The 9,362-nt window shown below is 51.0% G+C and overlaps 1 protein-coding gene and 1 long non-coding RNA gene across 32 annotated transcripts in view; both read left to right on the forward strand.

Moving 5' to 3' along the window:
- DLG2 (discs large MAGUK scaffold protein 2) overlaps nucleotides 1–9,362 on the forward strand; it is a 988,777-nt gene that overhangs the window by 295,541 nt on the left and 683,874 nt on the right. The gene's annotated exons all lie outside the window — the stretch shown is intronic.
- The window catches only part of LOC140685286 (uncharacterized), a 40,199-nt gene continuing 32,141 nt past the window's right edge, over nucleotides 1,305–9,362 (forward strand). Inside the window, exon 1 of the long non-coding RNA XR_012058667.1 lies at nucleotides 1,305–2,697. This is a non-coding gene — a long non-coding RNA (uncharacterized lncRNA). The remainder of the gene's footprint in view (nucleotides 2,698–9,362) is intronic.

Consider the following 9,362-nt stretch of genomic DNA (forward strand, 5'->3'; position numbering starts at 1 on the left):
TTCCCTTCCCTTCCCATATTGATATTCAAAAATCAATAGATTTTTCAAGTAGGTGCCCAGTTGTGCATTTGCACTTGCCAGCTTCTGATTTCTACCAGTGTGGTGTGGCCATGGGGAAAGAGAAAAAGAAAGCAAATACTTAGTGCAGGTTAAAAGGATTGAACAAATTCTCAGTAGCTTATTTCCTGAAAGATTTCTGTGGATATTACCTCTTTTGTGAGTATTCCAGTAGCAGTTGAATTTGAAAGTAAATAAAGTTCTCCTTCAGAGAACAGAGGGGGCTTTTGAAGTATATCCCAAGGACCAGGGTGGATAATGTCCAATCAGAATAGCATAGCATGATGAATAGAATAGAATAGAATAGAATAGAATAGAATAGAATAGAATAGAATAGAATAGAATAGAATAGAATAGAATAGAATAGAATAGAATAGAATAGAATAGAAATTTCAGTTGCAAGGCACTTACAAGGACTACCTTGTCCAGCTGCCTGACCAGTTCAGTGCTGACCACATAAAAGCATATTATTGAGGGCACTGTGCAAGTTCTTTCTAACACTTTCTAATAAGGCTTGGGGCATCGATCTTTTTTCTAGAAAGCCTGTTCCAGGATTTGACAATGCTCTCAGCAAAGAAATGTTTCCTTATGTCTAGTCCAAACCTCCCCTGGTGCAGCTCTGAACTATTTCCATATATTCTATCACTGGGTCCCAGAGAGAAGAGGTCAGCACCTCCCTCTCCTCTTCCCCTCCTCAGGGAGCTGTAGGGAGCAATGAGACTTCTTGGTATGCCCTGGGGCAAGACTGGATGGAAAGGAAAATGTGTTCCAGTAAGTATTGTCTGACTTTGCTCTTCAAATGACTGACTTATTTGTATGGTTTAGTTTTCTTTTACATTAGAAAACACAGCCTTTTAAAATGGCATGTTCATTTATGCCAATTTTTAGGCAAAAGAGTACTGTCAGGAAGAGATTTTCACCTCTCAAACTAAATTCTGACATCTTTAACACTTCAAAACCCCTAGTTTTTTTCCTAGTTGAAGGAAGGATGAAGAAAACTCTGCATTGCTGTGTTCACCCTGGCAATAATACAAGCTTTTTCTTAAATTGTCTGTGCAGATGGCTGTCAGATTTATTGGGTCACTTACTTGCTACCATATCATCAGTTCAGGTGTCAGAACTCTTTGGGAAAGGAAAGGCGTGCACTGTTAAAAGCTGTCATGGATGTTGCTCAGCAATGACAGTTTATCTCATGCCCTGCTGCTGCTGCAGTCCCCTTTTTACCACACAGATCCTGGTACTCCTGGTGGGGCACAGCATGACAGCCTGGTGGCATTTGACTCGATGTGAGAGGTTTAGAAGTCATCACTTCCATGGGAATGACCTTCTGGCAGGAAGCAGGATCTGGAGCATTGCAGGTTTTCTGGAAAATCCCTGCATCTGCTGCCTGGTCACCCTGGAGGAGAAGGAGAGAAATAGAAAACAGATTAGCCTGTGTTATGAGATTCAATCCTTTTACTGATTGCCTTTAAGGGATGCTTTTCATGGCACAATTAGCCAGAACTTTGGATGTAAATCCTATTTTAGACATCTTTAAGCCTGAGTTAGCAGTAAAGCACACACTTGCTGTCAGAATTCAGGCCAGATTACTGAAGCAGTCTACAGCCCATCCTCTTCTGCTGATGCACCAAGTCCTCCCGTGACTGATGTGCTTCTCTAGAAATGTCTTCCCTCCCAGCACAGAAAGTGATCTTGAACACACATAAGCCAGTGAAATGCTCTGGGTTTGCTGTGGAAATGCTACTTTTGGACTAATTAAGTGGTCAAGTGCTGTGTGTAACTCACTAAGTATTTTTAACATGAGACTGGATTGTCGACCCTTAAGAGTCCTTAGTGAGTGCCAAGACAGCCCTGTAAGGATAAGCAAAATATTTCCATGAAGGGGAATGAATAGGCTTGGAACCTGTCTCTGTGAGTAATGTGCCAAGAGTGGGACAGACTCCCAGGCACTCAGGCAGCTGGCACACAGGATCTGTGCTGTATTTCAAGCTGTGATGAGAATTCGGGAGAAAGGCCACCTTAAGCTGGTTTGGGATGGACACTGAGTCCTCTGAGTCCTACATTGTGCCTTGTTTCTGGACAAAGCGCTTTGATAGTTGCTATATAGTCACTCCTGATTTAACCTCACAAAACATTAACCTTATTAATATTTAATATTCATATGCAAATCGCAGTCAGCCAATTAGTTTTCTATGCAGCTTCAGCAGTTTCATAAGAGGCTTAGGCCTAAGTACCTTAATTTGTCTTTCTGAGGAAGATGAAAGTGTTGAAAGGAGCTTTAATTTGTTGTTCAGTTGTCTTTCCAGGTTTTGTAGAAATCTGTTGAAAGATGGTCAGAAGAAATGAGTTTATTTTCCTTTTGTTACCTGCAAAAAGCAGTAGAATTGTTGATATTGAAGCAAAGACAAAGCTTGCTGGTCTAAGTATGTAGTCTCACTTCACTGACCTATTTACACACCTTTTCCCCCCCAAAGACATTTTGCTCTTTTTGTAACTTTGAATTAGCTGCAGTCTGTATTGATACATTTGATTATTGCATGTAATTGCATATCTTGAGATAGAAGTTACCCTCTTACTAATAACTGCTGTAATTCTTTGCTTTAAATCTGAACTCAGGCTTTTCCTCATTTGTTGTTCAAGGTTATTGTCGCTATAGGACACGAGAAAGCAAACGCGAGCCAATTGCTACCTTGCAAGGCAAAAAAGAGAGCGTTTATTTTCTGACTCCAACTTTTATACTTCTCCAAAGGTGACAGTGGATTGGAGAGTGAACGGGCCACCTCTCCAAAGACATTGGACAAAGCACTAGTACATCAAGTCTCTCCACCCCCATGGAGGAATGCAAAACAATACATTATTTACAGAAACTGTGTGGGAAAGTTTCCTAATAGAATGTAAATTCAGAAGGCTTAAGAAAACTCAAGAATCAGGGCGACATCTCACCCTTTTTAGTTTAAAAGAAAAGGAAAAATGAATAAGGTTCAGTGTCTGTTCGTGGAGGAATCATCAGAGTGATCACCCACCGTCATCTTCAACTGAGTCATCACTCGATGATCCATCCATTTGATGACTTTCAGTTTGGTCACGGCTTCTATGTTGCCCGTTTGTCAGATTCTGTCTCTGCGGTTGCAGATCAGGACGAACACACCTTGAAGGTACCCAGTGTACCCCAGTATCTGTGGATACACAAGCATACCCGCGCCCCGAAGCGATAAGGTCATAGGGACCTTCCCATTGTTTAGTGACTAAATTCCGCACTCGAACTTTTGCTCGAGGCTGATGTGCCTCGTCTGCAGCTTGCAATGAGAGATGATGATTTAAAATGACAGGGTTGTTTGAATTCTGCTGCACTGTAAGATGATTGATGGTGTACAATGCTTTCTCCAACCGACTGTGCGGGGTCTCACCCTGCATTCCCCGTTTTTGTTTTTGAAGAACCCGCTTCAGAGTACCATGAGCGCGTTCTACAATAGCTTGGCCGGTTGGAGAATGGGGGATACCAAACTTGTGTGACACACCCCACAACTGTAGGAACTGCCGCACCTGCTGCGATGCATAAGCAGGACCATTGTCAGTTTTCACAGCAGAAGGTATGCCTAGAACGGCAAAGGCCTGCCTCCAGTGGGCAATGACATCACGAGCCTTTTCTCCAGTGTGAGCGGAAGCCCACATCGCAGAGGAGAACGTGTCCACCGTGACATGCACATACTTGAGCCGGCCAAACTCGGCAATCTGGGTGACATCAGTCTGCCAAAGCTCCAAGGCCCTAAGGCCTCTAGGGTTTACCCCTGCTGGTAAAGGCGGAGCAAGTGCATGGCAGTCGTCACAGGACTCAACAATGCTACGAGCCTCTGTTGGCGTTAGCTGAAACTGCTTCTGCAGAGTATGTGCATTCTGATGGAAAAACCCATGTGATGCCTTGGCCTGTGCGAGTGTATCAGGCTGGGGTGCTACCCACGCCGGATTAGCCAACTTGTCAGCCCTCGCGTTACCTTCTGCTACAAACCCTGGTAAATTGGTGTGACTTCTCACATGCAGAACGTAAAACGGATGAACCCGGGCCTGAATAGCACACCACAAGGTCCTCAGTAAATGAAACAAGGCAGGGTTACTGACCTCCTTCAAAACTGAGTGACCCAACCGCTGTGCGATATCAGCCACATAGGCAGAATCCGTGACCAAATTGAAAGGTTCCTGGGAAAATCTCTCAAATGCCATAACAGCGGCCCTCAACTCAACCACTTGGGCCGACCCATCCTGATGACCTTTCAGAACCTTCCACTCAGATCCGTCCTTCCAAGTAACAATGGCCTTTCCTGTTTTCCCCGAACCGTCAGTAAAGACGGTGGGTCCTTGCACAGGTTCCTGACTATTTTTGGGCCGCAAAGAGATCTGCATAGATTTTGCCACCTGCAGTAGCTTGTGGCTGGGCAAATGATAAGTGATCTGCCCTGAAAAGTTTTCTAGAGCACATTGCAGGGACACACAGTGTGCAAAGCTCCAGTCAAAGTCCTCCCGGGATATCGGGAGTATGATCTTTGCAGGATCCGCACCCATCAATTGCAAACACCGTTGCCGGCATTTCATTATCAACCGAGCAATCAACTCAGCCAATGTCGTTGCCGTCTTCTGCGGCTGATGGGGCAGGAAAACCCATTCCAAGATGTGCAAGGGATCGGACCATTTGTCACTCCATTGACCAATGATACCTGTGGGATGCGAATCTGGAGTGGTAACGAACACAGCGACATCAACGGAAAGATCAATGCGATAAACCTGACGGGCAGAAACAGCCTGCTGAACCTCCTCCAGCACCTGACGTGCCTCAGGGGTCAATGTGCGAGGTGATTTTAAATCAGAGTCTCCTTTCAACAGATCATACACAGGAGACAGTTGTGCATCGGTTAGTCCCAAGTATGGACGTAACCAGGTGATGACACCCATCAGTTTTTGAACATCATTCAGTGTCTTCACCGAGTGTGCAAATTGCACCTCCTGGTGTTGGATTGTCCGTTCCAGAATTTTGACCCCCAAATACTTCCAAGGAGGTTGCTGTTGAACCTTTTCTGGAGCCACCTGCAGCCCATGAGCATGCAAAGCATCGAGCAACCGAGGCTGAATCCTCAGCAGCTCATCCTGAGTGGACGCAGCCACCAAGATGTCGTCCATATAATGATACAGACGTGCATCAGGAAACTGCTTGCGAACTCCAGACAAGGCACGGGCCACATACCATTGGCATATGACCGGGGAATTGCGCATCCCCTGTGGCAGAACTTTCCATTGATATCGCTGTGCAGGCTCATCATTGTCAATTGCTGGCACCGTGAAGGCAAATTTCGGTCTGTCATCGGGATGCAAAGGAATTGTAAAGAAACAATCCTTCAAATCCACGATGAAGATCGGCCAGCCTGCAGGAAGCATGGTAGGCGATGGCATGCCCGCCTGCAATGTTCCCATGCCTTCCATGACAGCATTGACCTTCCGGAGGTCCTGTAACAACCTCCATTTCCCAGACTTCTTTTTGATGCAGAAAACAGGGGTGTTCCAGGGACTGTTAGAAGGCTCCAGACGACCCTGGTCCAGCTGCTCCTGCACCAATTTCCGAAGGGCGATCAGTTTATCTTGAGGGAGGGGCCACTGGTTTTCCCAAACAGGTGTATCCACCAGCCACCGTATAGGAGGCGTAGGACACTCTGCGCCCTTCGCTGCAGTGGCCCCCATCAAAAACCCGTCCCAATGCGCACCCCCCACGCAGATAGAACATCCCTCCCCCAGAGGTTAGCAGGAGAAGAAGTAACATAAGGCCTAATCCAGGCCGTCTGTCCCTCTGGGTTTGTGACCAGCACAGGCCGTTGGCTCACATAACACCGTGCTGTTCCCCCCAGGCCCGCAACAGACGTCTCCGCTGGATCCAGGGGCCAGTCCGGAGGCCAGGCGGCAAGGGAGAGAACCGTGACATCAGCGCCGCTGTCAAGGAGCCCGCGCAGGCAGATCTCTGACGGTGTTGCATCAGGGATGGAGAGGGTACACAGCATCTCGGGACGGTCTTTGGTCAGGACAGCAGTCCAGTGAACTTGAGGCGGCCCAGTGGATCCAAAACCGCCATCACCTCGCAACCGGTCAGTCGTCCTGCGCACAGAAGACTTAAAAGGCACAAGTTGAGCAAGCCGTGTCCCTTTTGGGATCGTAACAGGGGGTGTGGGTGTGGAAACCATTGCACAAATCTGCCCTGTGAAGTCTGCATCAATGAGACCCAGGTGCACAATGACGCCCTGAAGGGTGGCACTAGACCTCCCCATGAGGAAGGCGCTCATGCCTTCACCCAAGGGACCAAAGGCGTCCAGGGGAACCTTGTGCACCTTGCAAGAGTCTAACACGACTGTTGCTGCTGTGCAGACATCCACACCTGCTGACCCGCGGGTGCTGGCGACAAGCTGGCCGAGCAGACCTCCATGGGCTCTGGGGTCTGGAGAGGAACTTGTGTCTGAGCGCGCCCCCCCTTCGCGCTCCGCTTCCCGTTTCCCGGGCCCGGGAGTGCTTGGCCATTAACATGAACCGTCGCCTTGCAAACCTCTGCAGGATGGCCTGGCCTTCCACACCGGCCACAAACATACGAGGGAAATTTTCCTTTCTGTGCTTTCTTCCCCCGTTTGGTGCTCGCCTGAGCAGCACCCCGGGGCTGCTGCCAGCCCTGCGGTGCTGCCCAGACCGGCTGCGCAGCAGCAGCCCAAGCATCCGCCTTCCGAACCGAGGGGCCTAGGTCTGCACAGGCCGCTGCCATCTGTGAAAGTGTAGCCCCTTCAGGAAGAGCCTGTATGATTCTCTTGCATTCTGCGTTGCAGTGGATCCTAGCAAATCTCGCAAGGACCATTCGCCTTAGCTCAGGTTCTACCACCTGCCGCTCCACCGAGGCAGTCAACCTCGATGCAAAGTGCATGAATGACTCATCGGCCCTTTGAACAACAGTCAGAAAGGGTTCCATCGGGGCAGCCATTTCTAAGGCCTGGATCACAGCTGCTAAGCCTAACGTCCTGCACTGCTCAAGCACGAGAGGATTGTATCCCGCCTGCCCCTGAGGATCAACATAATTACCTGTGCCCATCAACATGTCAGCGGTAGCTACACGTCTGGGATCCTGCTGCCCCCGCGTAGCATTCTTCCGTACTGCACCGGCCACTAAAGCGGCCCACTTGTCCTCAAACACGTCAAATTCCACAGGGTCAAAAAGAGCCTGAGCCACAGAACGAATATCGAAAGGCGTCAGCAGGTTAGCAGCAAGTAATCGGATCGTCTGCATAACCTCAGCAGACCCAACACCATACTGTGCAACGGTGTCTTGGATTTCCTTCAACACCTTAAATGAAAAAGGCTCATGAGTGTTATGAGTAACACCCCTAAGCACAGGGAAAGCCTGAGGACCTCCTGGTAAGGCTGCATTATCCACTGTATCGTGTCCCGTAGCCTCCGGGACACTGGCAGCCCCTGGGCTGCGAGGCGGTGCAACATCACCGGACACCACGCCCCCCGCAGCATCAGCAGAGCCAGAGGAGCTTTCCCCTTGATCCGGCAGGCTCCGCGAGGGGCCGAAGTCGCACATCTCCTCAGCCTTATCCAGGACCTCCTGCCAAAACCGCCCGTGGTCCTTCGGACGCACGGTCACCTGGCAGGCAGGGAGGGTCCACAAGGTCGACTGGGAGGATCCGCGGCCACGGGGAGTCACCGGTCTCCCGCCGGCCGCGTCAGCAGTCGCGCTAAAGGTGAACACCCCAGCGCCCCGCTGTGCCACAGTCCCGGCCCCCGCGGCAGGCGGGGAAGGCGGAACCGAACCAGCCGGCGCCCCAGCGGTGCCGTCTGCAGTATCAGCAGAAGGCACCGCGGCGGGCGCAGGCGGAGGCGCAGACCGCAACCCCAGCGCAGCGCTCCCATCCCCCGGGACGGGGGAAGGACGGGGCGAAGAGGGAGACGCGGCGCGCGGAGACACGTCACCGCGGGACGACACAAGGGAGTCCGGCACGCCCCCAAGGAGCGTCGGACCCGCGCCGCGCAGCCTCCCGGTGGGCACCGCCCCCATCAGGCGGGACGGGGCGGGCTGCCCGCCTGCCGGGGCGGGGTCCGATGGAACAGTGACCAAGGCCCCGCCTTTGGCGGCCCCCACCGCCTGCGCATGCCCGGCAGGCCGCGCAGGCTCAGGGATCGGAGCGGGTTCCTCCTCAGAAGATGAGCCCGAGACCGGACCAGGCGAATGCGCCTGTGTCTTCCCCAGGGGAAATGTAACACCACAGTTCGGGCAATTCACCGTCACCGAGTCAGACGCAATCCGAGGCGGGGGCTGATCCACGGGCCCCCGTTCACCCCCGAGCGCCGGGAAGGCACAAAGAGAAAGTGCTTTCCCGCCCAGCCCACTACGCCTGCGGCGCGGGGCAGGGCGAGGCGGCCGAACCGGCTCCACCGACCGGATGCCTGAAGTCAGTGGCCTGGGAGCCCGAGCCACACCAGAGGAGGAGCCACCTTCCGGCTCACTCCCCCCGGGGCTAGGGGAATCAGGGCAACTGTACAGAGACTCGGCTTCCCCAGCATCCGCATCCAAGACAGATAGGTCCCCCAGAGAAGCCCGAGAACTGCCAACCTCAGACCCCTGCCAAATGGCATCCAGCCTCTTAAACAGCATCATCAGTGGCCCAACATCTTCAAAACGATTATCAAGCAGGGCATCCAGGAGGCGATCTCCCACGGGAGACCAATTCTCCCAGGAAAGGGCCTCAGCAAGATTGGGAAAGAATCCCTGCTCCCTTGCCCATAAAAAAAGCCTCTCAAAATCATCCCAATAAAAGGGAACGCGTTTCCGCTTCAGCACCTCCCTCCAAACGTCCAAAGCCACAGACTCCTCCCTAATGCCCTCAAAGCTCTCCATTACCAAAAAAAACCAGCAATAGACAACGCTCTAAACAAACAGAAAAAACCTCACCAAGTTCCCAGCCTAAGCTGCAATACACTTCGGCGGTCACCAGATGTCGCTATAGGACACGAGAAAGCAAACGCGAGCCAATTGCTACCTTGCAAGGCAAAAAAGAGAGCGTTTATTTTCTGACTCCAACTTTTATACTTCTCCAAAGGTGACAGTGGATTGGAGAGTGAACGGGCCACCTCTCCAAAGACATTGGACAAAGCACTAGTACATCAAGTCTCTCCACCCCCATGGAGGAATGCAAAACAATACATTATTTACAGAAACTGTGTGGGAAAGTTTCCTAATAGAATGTAAATTCAGAAGGCTTAAGAAAACTCAAGAATCAGGGCGACAG

Source organism: Taeniopygia guttata, chromosome 1 (genome assembly GCF_048771995.1).
Source record: "Taeniopygia guttata chromosome 1, bTaeGut7.mat, whole genome shotgun sequence".
NCBI classification, from domain to species: Eukaryota; Metazoa; Chordata; class Aves; order Passeriformes; family Estrildidae; genus Taeniopygia; species Taeniopygia guttata.